Source organism: Lepidochelys kempii, chromosome 13 (genome assembly GCF_965140285.1).
Source record: "Lepidochelys kempii isolate rLepKem1 chromosome 13, rLepKem1.hap1, whole genome shotgun sequence".
Classification (NCBI taxonomy): Eukaryota; Metazoa; Chordata; order Testudines; family Cheloniidae; genus Lepidochelys; species Lepidochelys kempii.
In genome coordinates this window covers 32859310-32879951 of record NC_136392.1, presented here as the reverse complement: position 1 = coordinate 32879951, position 20642 = coordinate 32859310, and the positions used below count along the sequence as shown (strand labels likewise).

The 20642-nt window shown below is 50.9% G+C and overlaps 2 pseudogenes; both read right to left on the bottom strand.

The window, feature by feature from the left end:
* Window positions 1-3866: 3866 nt before the first annotated feature.
* Window positions 3867-4795, bottom strand: LOC140897269 (olfactory receptor 11G2-like; annotated as a pseudogene).
* Window positions 4796-13552: 8757 nt separating this feature from the next.
* On the bottom strand, window positions 13553-16617 carry LOC140897187 (olfactory receptor 11G2-like; annotated as a pseudogene).
* Window positions 16618-20642: the final 4025 nt, after the last annotated feature.

Below are 20642 nucleotides of genomic sequence, written 5' to 3'. Positions count from 1 at the left end.
TGATAATGATCATGATTAATATGTGCTTGATATATGCTCGTGTCATAAATATAAAGTGAAGGGTAAACCCCTTTGAAATCCCTCCTGGCCAGGGGAAAGCTCCTCTCACCTGTAAAGGGTTAAGAAGCTAAAGGTAACCTCGCTGGCACCTGACCAAAATGACCAATGAGGAGACAAGATACTTTCAAAAGCTGGGAGGAGGGAGAGAAACAAAGGGTCTGTGTCTGTCTGTAGTCCTCTTGGCCGGGGATAGACCAGGAATGGAGTCTTAGAACTTTTAGTAAGTAATCTAGCTAGGTATGTGTTAGATTATGATTTCTTTAAATGGCTGAGAAAAGAATTGTGCTGAATAGAATAACTATTTCTGTCTGTGTATCTTTTTTGTAACTTAAGGTTTTGCCTAGAGGGGTTCTCTATGTTTTTGAATCTAATTACCCTGTAAGATATCTACCATCCTGATTTTACAGGGGGGATTTCTTTATTTCTATTTACTTCTATTTTTTATTAAAAGTCCTCTTGTAAAAAACTTAATGCTTTTTCATTGTTCTCAGATCCAAGGGTTTGGGTCTGTGGTCACCTATGCAAATTGGTGAGGCTTTTTATCCAACATTTCCCAGGAAAGGGGGGGTGCAAGTGTTGGGAGGATTGTTCATTGTTCTTAAGATCCAAGGGTCTGGGTCTGTAGTCACCTAGGCAAATTGGTGAGGCTTTTTACCAAACCTTGTCCAGGAAGTGGGGTGCAAGGTTTTGGGAAGTATTTTGGGGGGAAGGACGCGTCCAAACAGCTCTTCCCCAGTAACCAGTATTAGTTTGGTGGTGGTAGCGGCCAGTCCAAGGACAACGGGTGTAATATTTTGTACCTTGGGGAAGTTTTGACCTAAGCTGGTAAAGATAAGCTTAGGAGGTTTTTTCATGCAGGTCCCCACATCTGTACCCTAGAGTTCAGAGTGGGGGAGGAACCTTGACAGCTCGTGATTGTCTATAAAAAAGATCATAAAGCGTAATGCTTAAAACTAACTTGTGCTTCATGAAGAATGGTTAAATTTCCTTTTTCTAAGTATTTAAAAATGACATTTATAAAATAACATGGTGTAAAACTATTATTATTACAAATTGCAAATTAAAACTTTTTAAATGTATAAGCATTTTACTCGCTTGGGCGCATTTGCCACATGGCGCACAAATTTGAACTCTGCTTCAAAAATTTGCACAGAAGAAATTTTTTGCACACACGGCCTGTCAAAAATCCTGACCCACAGCTCCCACCCCTCTCTTAGCACTGGGATCTGTGCTGAGCTCTCTGACGAGATGAGATAACTTTTGCTTTGAATTGCCTGGCTCCAACTTTTCAAGCAGGAAGCAGTATCAAACTCTTTAATTGGCTTTGCCAGCAACCCAAATCATCAATATCCAGAGCGAGAAATATTCAGACATCAAAACAAGCTAATTCCGCCAGGGGATTTGCAGTCTGGACTGTATGATTTATTAAGTGGCTCTAACTCCCATGAAAGTTAGACAACTCTCAGAGAAGGACAGCCTCTGTTAATGCCAAGAGTTGACACAGCACAGGCAGAGGGTGTGAGGTCAGTGGTCAGAAGGCTGGACTGGAAACCAGGACTCCGGGGTTCTGTTACCAGATCTCAGAGGGCAGTGGGGTCCAGTAGCTTAGAGTGGGGAGGGATGGGTTGTCAGCACTCCTGGGATCTATATATTGCTCTGGGAGAGAAGTGGGAAAGTGGGATCCAGTGGCTTAGAGCAGGATGTGGGAGTCTGGACTCCTGGGTTAGAGTTTAAGGCCAGAGAGGATCACCAGATCATCTCGTCTGACCTGTAGATCACAGGCCACTGACACCACCCAGCAGCTGAAAATAGACCAAAGTAGGACAGTGCTTGGAAGGCTAAATTGTGATGTGCCACAGGCAAAGAAAAGTAGGGACTGATATGCACCATTCCTTAAGGCCCCCGCAATGGCAGGGAAATGATTAAAGGAGATACACCCAGATAGTCATAGAATCATAGAATATCAAGGTTGGAAGGGACCTCAGGAGGTCATCTAGTCCAACCCCCTGCTCAAAGCAGGACCAATCCCCAATTTTTGCCCCAGATCCCTAAATGGCCCCCTCAAGGATTGAACTCAAACCCTGGATTTAGCAGGCCAATGCTCAAACCACTGAGCTATCCCTCCCCCCCATGGCAACTGACCTGCACCCACAAGCTGCAGAGGAAGATGGAAAAACCCAAGGTCACTGCCAGTCTGACCAAAGGGGAATTCCTTCCCACCACACATATGGCGACCAGTTAGACCCTAAGCATGTGAGCGAGAACCAGCCAGCCAAGCACTCGAGACAGAGAATACTGCCTCCAAGCCCTGGCCTACCCCATCCAATGTCTCATCTCTAGCCCTGGCCTACTCTGTCTGATGTCCCATCTCCAGCCGTGGCCATCCCTGATGCTTTGGAGGAAGAAAATGTCAATAGAAATTTTTTTTTGGTGGGGGGAATCCCTTCCCGACCCCTGCAGGTGACTAGCTGTAACCCTGAAGCATGAAGCTGGAGGGCAACAAAAATGATTAAGGGGCTGGGGCACATGACTTATGAGGAGAGGTTGAGGGAACTGGGCTTATTTAGTCTGCAGAAGAGAAGAGTGAGGGGGGATTTGGTAGGAGCCTTCAACTACCTGAAGAGGGGTTCCAAAGAGGATGGAGCCAGGCTGTTCTCACTGGTGGCAGATGACAGAACAAGGAACAATGGGCTCAAGTTGAAGGGGGGAGGTCTAGGCTGGATATTGGGAAACACTATTTCACTAGGAGGGTGGTGAAGCACTGGAATGGGTTACCTAGGGAGGTGGTGAAATCTCCATCCTTTGAGGTTTTTAAGGCCTAGCTTGACAAAGCCCTGACTGGGATGATTTAGTTGGTGTTGGTCCTGCTTTGAGCAGGAGGTTGGACTAGATGACCTCCTGAGGTCTCTTCCAACCCTAATCTTCTATGATTCTATGAGCTTTTAGGATCATCAGACATGAACCAAAAGGGACCTTATGGGTTGCCAAGCCCTGCTACCCCCTCCTCCCAATCACAAGAGATTCAATCAAAAAATCCCACGCATAGATTTGTCCAGCTCATCCTCAAAATGAATGAAGTTGATTACTCCCGTAACTCCTGTTTGGAGGGTATTCCAGAATCCAATTCCTCTCATTGTTAGAGAGTGTCTTCTTCTTTCTGTTCCCTTTCTATGGGAGGGGAGTGGAGTCTAGTGGGTTAGATCTGGGGTGCTGGTACTCCTGGGTTCTATCCCTGGCTGTGGGAGGCAAATGGGATTGAGTGGGTTGGATCAGGAGATAGGGGGTGTCTGGGACTCCTGGGTACTATCCAAGGCTGTGAAAGGGGAATGAGGTCCATAAAAAAACAATATACAGCTGCCGTGATTTGCGTCTCACCTGTCAGTCTCTTGACATCACAGGGGTTGCTCCTAATTGACAGCAAACAAAATGAGAGCAGAATTTTTCTCTCTGGCTTTAAGTGTGAACATACATCTATCCAGGTAAGAATCTTGAAATACAGCCGCACAAAAAGGGCAGAGATGTGAGCCAGCCTCTATACACACACACACACACAGCAGGGCACATACGCCCACCTTCCCCCCACACACACACACAAATCCCACCACCCAGCTCCCTTTGCATTCTGGTTGTATCATCAAACAGGCATTTTTTATACTGGGAGTGACTCCTACAGATCATGCAAAATGCTGTGTGTGTTCACTCTCCAGGATTGGAGTGAGCAACCCCTAGAAGGAAAAGAACTCATATCCCATTGCACACACCCCTGACCGGCCAGTCCCTGGAGGCTGGGGCCAGAGCAGAACCTCCTACAGCTTCCCCAGCAGGGTCCTCCTTAGAGCATCTTTCATCTCCTTGTTCCTCAGGCTGTAGATCAGTGGGTTAAGCAGGGGGGTTGCCAGTGCATAAAAGAGGGTCGACATCTTCCCGCTGCCCCCTGCAGCTGACGGGCTGATGTAGGTGACCATGCCAGAGCCCCAGAAGAGGCCCACGATGGCCAGGTGTGAGGAGCAGGTGGAGAAGGCCTTGTGCCTCCCGGCCCCGCGGGCAGCCTGAGCACTGCCCTGACGATTAGCCCATAGGAGGTCAGAGTGAAGAAGGCAGCACCAAAGATGATGAGGGAACTCAGGATGTAGGTGGCCAGTTCAGCCTTGGGAGCTGGGGAGCAGGAGGAAGCCAGCAGTGGGCCTGGATCACAGACGAAATGATCCAGGGTGAGGATGCAGAAGGAGAGCTGGGAGATGAGGATGACAGGCACCACGAACCACAAGAAGCCGGTGACCAAGCAGGAGGCCGCCAGCACCCAGCATCTGTGGGGGGACATGAGGACGGGGTAGCGCAGGGGGTGGCAGATGGCCAGGTACCTGTCCAAAGCCATGGCTGCGAGGAAGCAGCACTCGGTCGTCCCCATGCAAAAGAAGATATAGAACTGCACAAAGCAGGCATGGGAGGAGATGGGGACCCCGGGGTTCATCAAGTCAGAGAGCATCCAGGGCATGGTGGTCGTGACGTAGCAGATCTCCAGCCAGGAGAAGTTCCCCAGCAGGATGTACATGGGCAGGCGTTGGAGGCGGGGGTCCCGCAGAACGGCCCACACAATGCACAGGTTGCCTGCCAGCATCCCAATATAGGTGGAGGAAAAAAGGGCACAGATGAGATTGCGGCTTAGCCGGTCCAGGGAGGGGAAACCCAGCAAGATGAGCTTGGTCACCGGGATGATGCAATTGACTGGATTCATCCGGGGGCCCTGGAGCTGAAAGGAAACAATCAACAGGATTCTAAGGGGCTGCTCAGAGATCTGGGACTGGAGAGGGGTCTAGTAGTTACCGCAGTAGGGACTCGCGCACACAGCCACAGTCAGTCTCTTTCATACATCTCACACCCCAAACTCCACCTCAGAGCCCTGGCCCAGCCCACAACATCCCATCTCCAGCCATGGACATAGCCTGGTGCTTCAGAAGAAGCAGATTTAAAAACCAAACAAACAAAAACCTCTCAGAACAGATGGTGGAAATCCCTTTCTGGCCCCTGCCAATGGCCAGTTGAACCCTGAAGCATGAGGTTCAGGGACATAGAACATTTACTGGAAGTGAGCCCCTGGGCTGCTGAGCCCTGCCCTGACCCCACCATCACGAGCAGCCCCATCATACAATCACACCCATATATTTGTCCAGCTCACCCTTAAAACTAATTTGCTCAACTCCACAACTCCTACTGGGAGGCTGTTGCAGAACATCCCCCCTCTGATGGTTAGAAACCTCCTGCTAATTTCCAGCCTGCACTTGTGCATGGCTGGGTTAGTGTTGGAGCAGGGTGGTGTGGGCGGCAGAACAGTGCAGCAGCCAAGGAAGAATGGGAGCAAGAAGGAAGCTGTGTGTGAAAACCCACCTGGCTGTGAGATCTCAGCCTTCTCTCTCCGCCTCTGCTGTGAAGGGAGCTGGGCAAGAGGGGGCTGATATCTGCTCTCTGACCCACTGGGTCCCTGGGACTTGGTCTCTGGGGTGGGTAGGAGCGGCCAGGTTTGGATTTGATCCCTGTATGAGTGTCAGGGAGAGCCCCGCCAAGCCTTCCATACAGCACTAATACAAACATCCCACACCGATTTCCCCTCCCACATACACACAGCCTCCCCCCCACACTTGCCCTTCCTCACACACAGCCCCACCCCCCAGCCCTCCCCAAATACACACACACACAGAGACCTCCACACACACAGCTCCCAACGCGCACAAAGAGGCCTTGGGGGTGTCAGGATGAGGCCACATTGAAAGCTCCAGCACCAGCCCCTCGGACACATGACAAATTGAAGCCCGGGCTGGCAGTACTAAGGCAGTGCTCCATCTTCTACCAGGTGCTGGGTTCTCCCGCTCTCTGCACCCACTGAGCAGGGTTCATTCCCTCCAGCAGACAGCAGCAGACACAGACACTACACCGCAGTGCCAGGCGAGCCACTTCCTTGCGGCATCCTTTTGTGGCTGTTCCCCTGCCATCCTTCCCCAGAGCTGGCTGCATCTCAGCACCAGGCGAGCCATCTCCATGCAGTGTTGCTGCGTCGCTGTTACCGAGCTACGTCACACCAGAGCTGGCTACATCTCAGCTGCAGGTGCGCCATCTCCATGTAGTGTCACTCTGCGGCTGTCACCCAGCTGCCCCATCCCAGAGCTGGCGACATCTCACCTGTGCTATGTACATGGAGTGGAAGGGCGAAGATGCTTTATAAACACAGGGCAAGTGTAGACCTTGCAATGCGGGGAGATGATGTGTTTCTCTTTTGCCAAGCCAAGGGAAAAGCAAAACTCCGAGCTTCCCATAGTGTGGGTCCTATACTTAGCTGGCACCTCATTAATCATTAACTAGAAGGTTGCACACTTCCCTGCTTCTCTAGGCCAAGCTGTTCCCCAGGCTGGGCCCTGTCCTCACTCTGGTCAGCCCCAAATCCCCACTCTGGTCAGAATCTAATAGATGAGAGTGAAAACTGGAAAACTTGCCACTTAAAATCAGGTTTTTCCAGTTTTCACCAAAATAAACAGGGTAATCTTCTGGGGGCTGGCTGGAATGTGGAGAGCAGCCTGGTGGGGGGGGGGCGGAAAATGGGGGGTTGGGCCGAGTATCAGCGAGGAGTGTGGCTGGGGAGCTGGAGAGAGTGGAGTTGAGGGACCTAGCTGGCGGTGTGGGCTTGATGGTGTGCAGCTGGGGGGCCTGGCTGGGCGCCTGGACAGATTGAGTGTGAAAATCCTGGTTGTGGGAGCTAGACAAAGTGGGGGTGAGGGCCTGGCTGGGGAAACTGGATGGAGTGGGATGTGAGGAGCCTAGTTGTGGGGCTGGAAATAGTGGGGTTCAGGGGCCTTCCGGGGGGGGGGTGGAGTGGGAGGTAAGGGGCCTGGTTGTGGAGGCTGCACAGATTGGGGTTCAGGAGCCTTCCTGCGGAGAGGGGATGCTGGAGGTGAGTGGCATTGCTGGACGGGGGTTGGATAGAGTGGGGGTGATGGGCCTGGCTGGGTGCCTGGATGGAGTGGGAGGTGAGGGGGCCTGGAGATGGAGAATGGATGTCTTGCAGGTGAGGGCATGACTGGGGGGCTTGATTGGAGTGGGGGAGGGGCCTGGATGTGGGGGCTGGGCAGAGTTGGGATGAGGGGGCTGGGTGGGGGACTTGATGGGGTGGGCATGAGGGGCCTGCCAACGGGCTGGAGAGAATGGGTGTGAAAAGCCTGATGAAGGTGTTGCCGGCACCCAGTGCCGAGAGGCTGAACAACAGCTTGAGTGGTTCGTTACCCGGTGTGCTACACCCAATAATCACAACGGGGTGGAGAAGCAGAAAAGTTTATTTGCAGCTGCAAAAAGGTACAGGGAGAATAAAATCTCAAATCCTGCACACAGAGCAGGAAGTTACACAGGCTTTTATACATCCTTTTTCCCAGCATACTTATCCAATAGCAAGCTGCCCCAAGTATCCATATAGCCAGCCAATCCAGTTCCCAGCTAGTTCCCTGATTCTCTGTATCATTTGTTAAACTATACATAAAGCTACTTTATTCAGCATTGTTCTTCCATATCTGCCCTGTGTGGCCTTGCTTAATTTCAGGCAGTCTGACTCTGCAACATATTGTTGCAGATTCTCAGCATAACTGCTGTGTGTCCCTCCAGGCGGGGGGGCCAAGGACACTTGGGCCTAGTATGCAGAGCTGCTGCGAGTGCCTCCAGGCAGGAGGGGGGGCCAAGGACACCTGGGCCTAGTGCAAGGGGGCTTCATCGACACTCGTGGTCTTCCATCCCCTCGAGTTACCTAGTGGCCATGCCCCAGTGTCCCCAACAAAGGGAGCTAGACAAAGAGGGATGAGGGGGCCTGGCTGGGGAGGCTGCATAGAGTGGGGGTGAGGGGCTTGGTTTTGGGGCTGGAAAGAGTGGGGTTCAGGGGCTTTCCTGGGGGTGGGGGTGGAGTGGCTGTGAGGGGCCTGGCTGAGGGGTATTGACTGTAGTGGGTGTTAGGATATAGATATTCAGGCCTGTCGGTAAAGGCCTGTACTTTAAGAATTTAGGTGTATTCTTATCACTTGGCTAGTTCTAGAGGTATAAAAGAAAGAATCAAAATCACTGTCTGCCGGTGTAAGGTCCTTCTCTTACTGTGACAGTCTGAGGCCCTGTTTTTAGGCTAAGGCCTTTGGCTAAGCAACAGAGGCAGCCATATGCTGGGAAACGACCGGTAACATCCTCACGTTCCAAACCCGTCATATTGAAATCAGGTGCTATTGGGCTGTTAGGAATACAATCCTGTCCTGATAATGCCTATCATCTCCAGAGAAAGGGAAGTGCCTAGAAGATGTAAAAGGAAACTTAGTTTGATAGCATCCTGTCTGGCAAGAACTCACTTATCAACAGCTGGGATGTGAAATCCTCACTTCTGTATTGTTTTGTCATTATAGTTCCCACTTTGCTATTGTTTGTCTGTATAATCTCTGTCTGGTTCTGTGATTGTTCCTGTCTGCTGTATAATTAATTTGCTGGGTGTAAACTAATTAAGGTGGTGGGATATAATTGGTTACATAATCATGTTACAATATGTTAGGATTGGTTAGTTAAATTTCAGGAAAATGATTGGTTAAGGTATAGCTAAGCAGAACTCAAGTTTTACTATACAGTCTACAGTCAATCAGGGTGGGTGAGTGGATGGCTGGGGGGGCAATGGGAACAGGGAATGGGGGTGGGGAAACTGGAATCATGTTTGGGTGAAGGGGGAAATAGGAACAGGGAATGGAGGTAAGGAAATTGGAATCATAGAATCATAGAATCATAGAATATCAGGGTTGGAAGGGACCCCAGAAGGTCATCTAGTCCAACCCCCTGCTCAAAGCAGGACCAATTCCCAGTTAAATCATCCCAGCCAGGGCTTTGTCAAGCCTGACCTTAAAAACCTCCAAGGAAGGAGATTCTACCACCTCCCTAGGTAACGCATTCCAGTGTTTCACCACCCTCTTAGTGAAAAAGTTTTTCCTAATATCCAATCTAAACCTCCCCCACTGCAACTTGAGACCATTACTCCTCGTTCTGTCATCTGCTACCATTGAGAACAGTCTAGAGCCATCCTCTTTGGAACCCCCTTTCAGGTAGTTGAAAGCAGCTATCAAATCCCCCCTCATTCTTCTCTTCTGCAGGCTAAACAATCCCAGCTCCCTCAGCCTCTCCTCATAAGTCATGTGTTCCAGTCCCCTAATCATTTTTGTTGCCCTTCGCTGGACTCTCTCCAATTTATCCACATCCTTCTTGAAGTGTGGGGCCCAAAACTGGACACAGTACTCCAGATGAGGCCTCACCAATGTCGAATAGAGGGGAACGATCACGTCCCTCGATCTGCTCGCTATGCCCCTACTTATACATCCCAAAATGCCATTGGCCTTCTTGGCAACAAGGGCACACTGCTGACTCATATCCAGCTTCTCGTCCACTGTCACCCCTAGGTCCTTTTCTGCAGAACTGCTGCCTAGCCATTCGGTCCCTAGTCTGTAGCTGTGCATTGGGTTCTTCCGTCCTAAGTGCAGGACCCTGCACTTATCCTTATTGAACCTCATCAGATTCCTTTTGGCCCAATCTTCCAAATGTTTGACTCCCAATGTTTGACTAGAATCATAGAATCATAGAATCATGATTGATGTTTGGCTAAGAGCAGGAATGGGAACAGGGACACAGGTGTAAGGCTCTGTGGTGTCAGAGCTGGGAAGGGGGACAGTAAGGAAGGAAACTGGAATCATGCTTGCTGGAAGTTCACCCCAATAAACATCAAATTGTTTGCACCTTTGGACTTCGGGTATTGTTGCTCTCTGTTCATGAGAGAAGGACCAGGGAAGTAACTGGGTGAAGGAATAAGCCCCCTAACAATGGGGGGTAAGGGGCTTGGATGGCAAGGCTGGCTGCAGTGGGAGTGAGGGGGTGACTGGAGGGGCTCGACGGGTTGGGGTAAGGAGTCTGGTTGTGGGGTGTATGTCTGGGGGGCATTGGATGGAGTGGGGGTGAAGTGCCTGGTTATGGGGCCTGGACAGATTGGGCTTCAGGGGCCTTGCTATGGAGAGGGGGTCCTGGAGGTGAGGGGCCTAGCTGGACAGGAGTTGGACAGAGTGGGGGTGATACCTGGAGTGGGTGAAGGGCCTGGCTATGGGGACTGGATACAGTGCGGGTGAGGAGCATGTCTGTGGGGGAGGGGTTGATTGGAGTGGGGGGAGGGCCTTGAATGTGGGGGCTGGGCAGAGTTAGGGTGGGGGTCTTTTTGTGGGGGCTGGACAGAGTAGGGTTCAGGGGCATTGCTGGGTGGGGAAGGACAGAGTGGGGGTGAGGGGCCTGGACGGGGGGCCTGGGTAAAGTGGCGGAGGGGGATGTGTTTGTGAGGGTGGATAGAGTGGGGTTCAAGGGCTTTGGGGCTGGAAGCAGTGGGCATGAGGGGCCTGGTTTTGGAGGCTGGATGGAGCAGGGGACAGGAGCCTGGCTGGAGATTGGGGGGGTTGGATCAAATGGAGGTGTGGGGCCTAGATGAGGTGGCTGGCTAGAATGGGGTTCAGGGGCCTTGCTGGCGGGGCTGGATGAAGCGGGGTGATGGATGGAGTGGGCGTGAGGTGACTAGCTGTCGGGGAGGGGAGGGCTTGATGAAATGCAGCTGAGGGATCATCTGGCAGGGGGGCTTGAAGGAGTGGGGCTGAAGGGCTTGGATGGCGGGGAGCTGGATGGAGTGGGAGTCAGGGGCCTGGCAGTGGGGTGGGGTGGGGGTGCTTGATGACATGCAATGGTGGGGCGGACAGATTGGGGGTGATGAGGGGCCTAGCTGTCTGGGATGGAGAGAGTGGGGTTCAGGGGCCTTGCTGCGGAGGAGGGCTGCTGGTCAGATGGGAGGTAAGGGGCCTGGCTTGCGGTGGAGGGGGGGCAAATTGGGAGTCAGAGTTCTGGCTCGGGAGACTTGACAGATTGCAGGTGAGGGACGTGGGGTGGGGCTGTATGGATTGGGGGAAAGGGGCCTGACTGGGGGAACAGGACAGATTGGGGGTGAGGTGCCTGGCTGTGGGTGCTGGATGGAGTGGGCAACAGGGCCCTGGCTGGTGGGGCTGTACTGAGTGGAGGTGAGGGGTCAGTATGTGGGGGCTGGTTGGAGTGGGGATGAAGGGTGTGGCTTGTGTGGCTATGCTGAGGGGTGTAGATGGGGGAGCTCAGAACATCGTGATCCCCCCTGTGGAAAGGGACTTGGGTACCTGGGGTGGGGGGGCATATATGAGGAGCTCAGAATGGGGCTGTTTCCCCTACAGAGAGGGACTGGTGTGGCCGGGGTGCAGGGTACCTTAGAATGGGGCGATCCCCACTATTGAGAGGGACAGAGAGTCCCCGTTTCCCATGCTCTCTGCTAAAGATGGTCCCACCTCCCCTTGCACTCAGTGAGACCCAGGTTCTGCCCCAATATACTAACCGAAAGGGCTGATCCCAGGAGGGAAGAAATCTCACTGGGACTAGGAGACCCCTAGCAAGCCCATCAAGGCCCCTCCACCCTCACCTCTTCCCTGCTGTATCACTGCCTACTCTGTGCAGTGAGTCCCATATAGAATGTGTGGGTTGGTTCCCAGCAGAGCAGGGGCCCATTTGAACCTGATATTCAATAGCTCTGCTCATTGCTAGACACCAAGATCTGAACAGATCCTGGAGGCCCAGTTCCCCTCTCTGCCCGTGCCCCTCAGTCCTGACTCTCAGCCCCACCCCTCTCTAGCACTGGGATCTGTGCTGAGCTCTATGAGGAGATGAGATAACTTTTGCTTTGAATTGCCTGGTTCCAACTTTTCAAGCAGGAACCAGCGGCAAACTCAGCTTAGCTCTTTAATTGGCTTCGCCAGCGGCCCAAGTCATCAATACCCAGAGCAAGAAATGTTCAGACATCAACACAAGCTAATTGCAGTCTGGTCTGTGTGATTTATTAAGTGGCTCTAATTCCCATGAAAGATACCAGAGGGACACCCCTCCTGGACAGCCTCCATTAATGCCATGAGTCGACACAGCACAGGCAGAGGGTATGAGCTCTAGTGGTCAGAGGGCTGGTCTGGGAACCAGGATTCCTGGGTTCTTTTTCCAGCTCTCAGAGGGCAGTTGGGTCTAGTGGCTAAGAGCAATGTGGAGAGGGGGTAGTCAGTGCACCTGGGTTGTATCTATACCTCTATTCGACATTGGTGAGGCCTCATCTGGAGTACTGTGTCCAGTTTTGGGCCCCACACTACAGGAAGGATGTGGAAAAATTGGAAAGAGTCCAGCGGAGGACAACAAAAATGATGAGGGGACTAGAACACATGACTTATGAGGAGAGGCTGAGGGAACTGGGATAGTTTAGTCTACGGAAGAGAAGAATGAGGGGGGATTTGATAGCTGCTTTCAACCACCTGAAAGGGGGTTCCAAAGAGGATGGAGTTAGGCTGTTCTCAGTGGTAGCAGATGACAGAACAAGGAGTAATGGTCTCAAGTTGCAGTGGGGGAGGTCTAGGTTGGATATTAGGAAAAGCTATTTCACTAGGAGGGTGATGAAGCACTGGAATGGGTTACCTAGGGAGGTGGTGGAATATCCTTCCTTTTAGGTTTCTAAGGTCAGGCTTGACAAAGCCCTGGCTGGGATGATTTAGTTGGGGATCGGTCCTGCTTTGAGCAGGGGATTGGACTAGATGACCTCCTGAGGTCCCTTCCAACCCTGATAGTCTATGATTTGCAGTCTGGTCTGTGTGATTTATTAAGGGGCTCTAATTCCCATGAAAGATACCAGAGGGACGCCCCTCCTGGACAGCCTCCGTTAATGCCACGAGTCAACACAGCGCAGGCAGTGGGTGTGAGCTCTAGTGGTCAGAGGACTGGTCTGGGAGCCAGGACTCCTGGGGTTCCTTTTCCAGCTCTTAGAGGGTGCTTGGGCCTAGTGGATAAGAGCAGTGAGGGGAGGAGGTAGTCAGTGCTCCTGGGTTCTATCCCTGGCTGTGGGAAAGGAGTGTGGTCTGTAACATACAAATATAATGTTGCCATGATTTTGGTCCCCCCTGCATATGTGTCAGTTTCTTGACATCATCAGGGTTGCTCCTGATTGACAGCAGAGAAAAGAAGAGCAGAACTTTACTCTCTGAATCTAAGTGTGATAACTCATTTATCCATGTAACAATTGTAAAATACAGCTGTACAAAAAGGGCAGAGATACGAGCCAGCCTCCCTGCACATGCACTTGGTTCGCTTTCCTACCCCCTGCACACACACACTCAGCAGGGCTCATTTCCTAGAGCAAGGATACATATACCCCCACACCCTCCCCATTTCCCCTTGTGATCTGGGTGTATCATCAAACAGCCATTTTTTATGTTACAAGTGACCCTTGCAGGTCACGTAAAATTCTATGTGTGTTCCCCCTGCAGGACTGGACCAAGCACCCCCCGGAAGGGGAAGTCCTCATACTCCATTGACCAATGCCTGACAGGCCGGTCTTTACAGACTGGGGCCAGAGCAGAACCCCCTACCGCTCCCCCAGCTGCATCCTCCTCAGAGCTTCCTTCATTTCCTTGTTTCTCAGGTTGTAGATCAGCAGGTTGAGCAGGCTGTAGATCAGCAGGGTTCCCACTGTGTAGAAGAGAGTCACCACCTTCCTGCTGCTCCCCGAGGCTGCCAGTTTGACTAGACAGAGCCGTAGAATAGGACCATGATCACCAGCTGCAAGTCCTTGTGCTGCTCAGTCCCTGAGGGCAGCCTCAGCACTGCCCTGTTAACTAGCCCATAGGAAGCCAGGATGAAGAGAATGGTGGTGAAGATGATGAGGGTGCTCAGGCCTGTTCAGTCCAGAAAGCTGTCGTGCAAGAAGCAGCCAGCAATGGGGCCAGGTAGACCTATTGTCTATAGCTGACCAGTTAGAGTCAGAGTCCAGGGAGTATCTATGCCAAGGAGCCCAGACACCCCAATGTCATATGTGCTGAAGCTTCAGGAAGCCCAGTAGGAAGTGACCCAGGGAGATAGGGTATGTGGTGTCTCCTACCCGTGTAAAGTCAGCATGTTGCAGTTGGATTCTTTGCTGACCCAGTGGCAGACCACTCTGCCACTCCTAGGGCCCTGGGTCAGAACCCGGTGGAGTTGGATGGACTCAGGTCCCCCTACCCCTGCCGCCCCCCCCCTTTTGGTGACAGCCCCCAGATTTGACCATTAGGACATGCTGCCCTGCATTCGAGGATGGCTATATTGACTCTAGCCACTAGGCCACACCACCCTAGGCTGGTAGGCAGCCATATTGTCTCGCGCCATTAGGCAACGCAACCCATAATTCAAGGGCTGCTGCTTTGATTCTGCCATTAGGCCACACTTTTCTGAGGTCCAAGACAGTCTGGCAGACTGTAACCATGGTGTCAGGGCACCCACAATCCACTCTGAAGTGGGACAGGATGTGCATACACCACCACAGGGCCACAGAAGGAGAGCTGGGAAATGAGGAGTATGTGCATCATGAACCACAGAAAGCTGGAGAGCCATCAGGAGGCCATCAGGGCCCAGCAGAGCTGGTGGGACATGAATACAGGGCAGCACAAGGGGCAGTAGAAGGCTAGGAACCTATCCAAGGCCATGTCCGAGAGGAAAAAGCACTTAGTGGCACTGTGGAAAGGAAGAAGCACTCAGTGGCCCTGCATGAAGCAGGCACGGAAGGAGATAGGGATGCTGCAGTACACCAGGTCAGAGAGCATCCGTGGCATTGTGGTTATGAATCATAGAATCATAGAATATCAGGGTTGGAAGGGACCTCAGGAGGTCATCTAGTCCAACCCCCTGCTCAAAGCAGGACCAATCCCCAACTAAATCATCCCAGCCAGGGCTTTGTCAAGCCTGACCTTAAAAACTTCTAAGGAAGGAGATGCCACCACCTCCCTAGGTAATGCATTCCAGTGTTTCACCACCCTCCTAGTGAAGAAGTTTTTCCTAATATCCAACCTAAACCTCCCCCACTGCAACTTGAGACCATTATTCCTTGTCCTGTCCTCTTCTACCACTGAGAATAGTCTAGAACCATCCTCTCTGGAACCACCTCTCAGGTAGTTGAAGGCAGCTATCAAATCCCCCCTCATTCTTCTCTTCTGCAGACTAAACAATCCCAGTTCCCTCAGCCTCTCCTCATAAGTCATGTGTTCCAGACCCCTAATCATTTTTGTTGCCCTTCGCTGGACCCTCTCCAATTTATCCACATCCTTCTTGTAGTGCAGGGCCCAAAACTGGACACAGTACTCCAGATGAGGCCTCACCAATGTCGAATAGAGGGGAACGATCACGTCCCTCGATCTGCTCGCTATGCCCCTACTTATACATCCCAAAATGCCATTGGCCTTCTTGGCAACAAGGGCACACTGCTGACTCATATCCAGCTTCTCATCCACTGTCACCCCTAGGTCCTTTTCCGCAGAACTGCTTCCTAGCCATTCGGTCCCTAGTCTGTAGCTGTGCATTGGGTTCTTCCGTCCTAAGTGCAGGACCCTGCACTTATCCTTATTGAACCTCATCAGATTTCTTTTGGCCCAATCCTCCAATTTGTCTAGGTCCCTCTGTATCCTATCCCTGCCCTCCAGCATATCAACCACTCCTCCCAGTTTAGTATCATCCGCAAATTTGCTGAGAGTGCAATCCACACCATCCTCCAGATCATTTATGAAGATATTGAACAAAACCGGCCCCTGGGGGCACTCCACTTGACACCGGCTGCCACCTAGACATGGAGCCATTGATCACTACCCATTGAGCCCGATAATCTAGCCAACTTTCTACCCACCTTATAGTGCATTCATCCAGCCCGTACTTCTTTAACTTGCTGACAAGAATACTGTGGGAGACCGTGTCAAAAGCTTTGCTAAAGTCAAGAAACAATACATCCACTGCTTTCCCTTCATCCACAGAACCAGTAATCTCATCATAGAAGGCGATTAGATTAGTCAGGCATGACCTTCCCTTGGTGAATCCATGCTGACTGTTCCTGATCACTTTCCTCTCATGTAAGTGCTTCAGGATTGATTCCTTGAGGACCTGCTCCATGATTTTTCCGGGGACTGAGGTGAGGCTGACTGGCCTGTAGTTCCCAGGATCCTCCTTTTTCCCTTTTTTAAAGATTGGCACTACATTAGCCTTTTTCCAATCATCTGGGACTTCCCCCGTTCGCCACGAGTTTTCAAAGATAATGGCCAATGGCTCTGCAATCACAGCCTCCAATTCCTTTAGCACTCTCAGATGCAACTCGTCCAGCCCCATGGATTTGTGCATGTCCAGCTTTTCTCAATAGTCCCTAACCACCTCTTTCTCCACAGAGGACTGGCCATCTACTCCCCATGACATAGCAGATCTTCAGCCAGGAGAATTTCCCCAACAGGATGAATATGGACAGGCGCTGGAGGCAGGGTCCTGCAGGATAGCCCATACAATGCACAGGTTGCCTGCCAGTGTTCCAGCGTAGGTGGAGGAGAGAAGAGCACAGAGGAGAGCACGGCTCTGCTGGCCTAGGGCGTGGAAACTGAGCAGGATGAACTTGTTCATTGGGATGGTGCCATTCGCCAGATTCATCAGAGGGCCCTGGAGCTGAAAGGAAACAATCAACAGGACTCCAAATTTCTGCCCAGAGCACTGGGAGTGGAGACGGGTCTAGTGGTTACAGCCATGGGGAATAGCAAATACACAACCACACACACACATTGTCTCTCTCTCATACATATCACATTTCAAACTCTGCCTGGGATCCGATACTCAAGCTGAGTCAGTTCTTCCTTTGGAGACTCTCAGTGTTGGATAAAGATGGATGAGGGTGAAAAGTGGAAACTGGAAAAACTCGCCAAGGATTTGGGGTGAAGGGCCTCACTGAGGGTGTTTGGACGGAGTGAGGCCACTTGTCCAGTTTTACACCAGATTATACTTTTTTTTGTCTGCTTTCTCCCCCTTCCTGCTGGGGCAGTGTAGTACACTGTTGAATATGACATCACCCATGCAGCATGAAAAGTGCATAACCACTATAGTCCCTCATCAAACTATGCATGAGTTAAGCAAACTATGCATGAGTTAAGAGGGAAGGTCCTCTCATGGATAAGTACCTGGTTGAAAGATAGGAAATAAAGAATTTGAATGAATGGTCAGTTTTCTCAATGGAGAGAGGTAAATAGTGCATCCACTGCTATACCACATATTTATAAATGATCTGGAAATGAGGGTTAAAAATAAATTGGCAAGATTTGCAGAAAATAAAAATTACTCAAGATCATAGAATCATAGAATATCAGGGTTGGAAGGGACCTCAGGAGGTCATCTAGTCCAACCCCCTGCTCAAAGCAGGACTGATCCCTGATTAAATCATCCCAGCCAGGGCTTTGTCAAGCCTGACCTTAAAAACTTCTAGGGAAGGAGATTCCACCACCTCCCTAGGTAATGCATTCACGCTCCTAGTGAAAACGATTTTCCTAATATCCAACCTAAATCTCCCCCACTGCAACTTGAGACCATTACTCCTTGTTCTGTCATCTGCTACCACTGAGAACAGTCTAGAGCCACCCTCTTTGGAACCCCCTTTCAGGTAGTTGAAAACAGCTATCAAATCCCCCCTCATTCTTCCCTTCTGAAGACTCAACATCCCCAGTTCCCTCAGCCTCTCCTCATAAGTCATGTGTTCCAGTCCCCTAATCATTTTTGTTGCCCTCCACTGGACTCTTTCCAATTTTTCCACATCCTTCTTGTAGTGTGGGGCCCAAAACTGGACACAGTACTCCAGATGAGGCCTCACCAATGTCGAATAGAGGGGAACGATCACATCCTTCGATCTGCTGGCAATGCCCCTACTTATACATCCCAAAATGCCCTTGGCCTTCTTGGCAACAAGGGCACGCTGTTGACTCATATCCAACTTCTCGTCCACTGTAACCCCTAGGTCCTTTTCTCCAGAACTGCTGCCGAGCCATTCGGTTCCTGTTGAACCTCATCAGATTTCTTTTGGCCCAATCCTCCAATTTGTCTAGGTCCCTCTGTATCCTATCCCTACCCTCCAGCATATCTACCACTCCTCCCAGTTTAGTGTCATCTGCAAACTTGCTGAGGGTGAAATCCACACCATCCTCCTGATAATTTATGAAGATATTGAACAAAACCGACCTTTGGGGCACTCCGCTAGATACCGGCTGCCAACTAGACATGGAGCCATTGGTTACTACCCATTGAGCCCGACAATCTAGCCAGCTTTCTATCCACCTTATAGTCCATTCATCCAACCCATACTTCTTTAACTTGCTGGCAAGAATACTGTGGGAGACCGTGTCAAAAACTTTGCTAAAGTCAAGGAACAACACGTCCACCTCTTTCCCCTCATCCACAGAGCCAGTTATCTCGTCATAGAAGGCAATTAGATTAGTCAGGCATGACTTGCCCTTCGTGAATCCATGCTGACTGTTCCTGATCACTTTCCTCTCCTCTAAGTGCTTCAGAATTGATTCCTTGAGGACCTGCTCCATGATTTTTCCAGGGACTGAGGTGAGGCTGACTGGCCTGTAGTTCCCAGGATCCTCCTTCTTCCCTTTTTTAAAGATGGGCACTACATTAGCCTCTTTCCAGTCATCAGGGACCTTCCCCGATCACCATGAGTTTTCAAAGATAATGGCCAATGGCTCTGCAATCACAGCCTCTGTCATTAGGTTGCCTCCCTCATTCAGTAAGGGGCCCACACGTTCCTTGACTTTCTTCTTGTTGCTTACATACCTGAAGAAACCCTTCTTGTTACTCTTAACATCTCTTGCTAGCTGCAACTCCAGGTGTGATTTGGCCTTCCTGATTTCAATCCTGCAAGTCCGAGCAATATTTTTATACTCATCCCTGGTCATTTGTCCAATCTTCCACTTCTTGTAAGCTTCTTTTTTGTATTTAAAAGCAGCAAGGATTTCACTGTTAAGCCATGCTGGTCCCCTGCCATATTTACTATTCTTTCTACACATCGGGATGGTTTGTCCCTGTAACCTCAATAAGGATTCTTTAAAATACAGCCAGCTCTCCTGGACTCCTTTCTCCCTCATGTTATTCTCCCAGGGGATCTTGCCCATCAGTTCCCTGAGGGAGTCAAAGTCTGCTTTTCTGAAGTCCAGGGTCTGTATTCGGCTGCTCTCCTTTCTTCCTTGTGTTAGGATCCTGAACTTGACCATTTCATGGTCACTGCCTCCCAGGCTCCCACCCACTTTTGCTTCCCCTAATAATTCTTCCCAGTTTGTGAGCAACAGGTCAAGAAGAGCTCTGCCCCTAGTTGGTTCCTCCTGCAATTGCACCAGGAAATTGTCCCCTACATTTTCCAGAAACTTCCTGGATTGCCTGTGCACCGCTGTATTGCTCTCCCAGCAGATATCAGGGTGATTGAAGTCTCCCATGAGAACCAGGGCCTGTGATCTAGTAACGTCTGCGAGTTGCCGGAAGAAAGCCTCGTCCACCTCATCCCCCTGGTCCGCTGGTCTATAGCAGACTCCCACCACCACATCACCCTTGTTGCTCACACTTCTAAACTTAATCCAGAGACTCTCAGGTTTTTCTGTAGTTTCATACTTGAGCTCTGAGCAGTCATACTGCTCTCTTACATACAGTGCAATTCCCCAACCTTTTCTGCCCTTCCTGTCCTTCCTGAACAGCTTATATCCATCCATGACAGTACTCCAGTCATGTGAGTTATCCCACCAAGTCTCTGTTATTCCAATCACATCATAATTCCTTGACTGTGCCAGGACTTCCAGTTCTCCCTGCTTGTTTCCCAGGCTTCGTGCATTTGTATATAGGCACTTGAGGTAACCTGCTGATCGCCCCTCTTTCTCAGTATGAGGCAGGAGCCCTCCCCTCTCACGTGCTCCTGCTCATGCCTCCTCCCGGTATCCCACTTTCCCACTTACCTCAGGGCTTTGGTCTCCTTCCCCCGGTGAACCTAGTTTAAAGCCCTCCTCACTAGGTTAGCCAGCCTGCTTGTGAAGATGCTCTTCCCTCTCTTCGTTAGGTGGAGCCCGTCTCTGCCTAGCACTCCTTCTTGGAACACCATCCCATGGTCAAAGAATCCAAAGCCTTCTCTCCGACACCACCTGCGTAGCCATTCGTTGACTTCCACGATTCGACGGTCTCTTCCCAGGCCTTTTCCTTCCACGGGGAGGATGGACGAGAACACCACTTGCACCTCAGACTCCTTTATCCTTCTTCCCAGAGCCACGTAGTCCGCAGTGATCCGCTCAAGGTCATTCTTGGCAGTACCATTGGTGCCCATGTGAAGAAGCAGGAAGGGGTAGTGATCTGAGGGCTTGATGAGTCTCAGCAGTCTCTCCATCACATCGTGAATCTTAGCTCCTGGCAAGCAGCAGACTTCTCGGTTTTCCCGGTCGGGGCAGCAGATAGATGACTCAGTCCCCCTGAGGAGAGAGTCCCCGACCACCACCACTTGCCTCCTTCTCTTGGGAGCGGTGGTTGTGGAACCCCCAACCCAGGACAGTGCATCCCATGCCTTCCAGATAGATAAATCCAAATCTGATGATTGGAGAGTTACAAAAGAATCTCACTAAACTGGGTGACTGGGACACAAAATGGCAATTGAAATC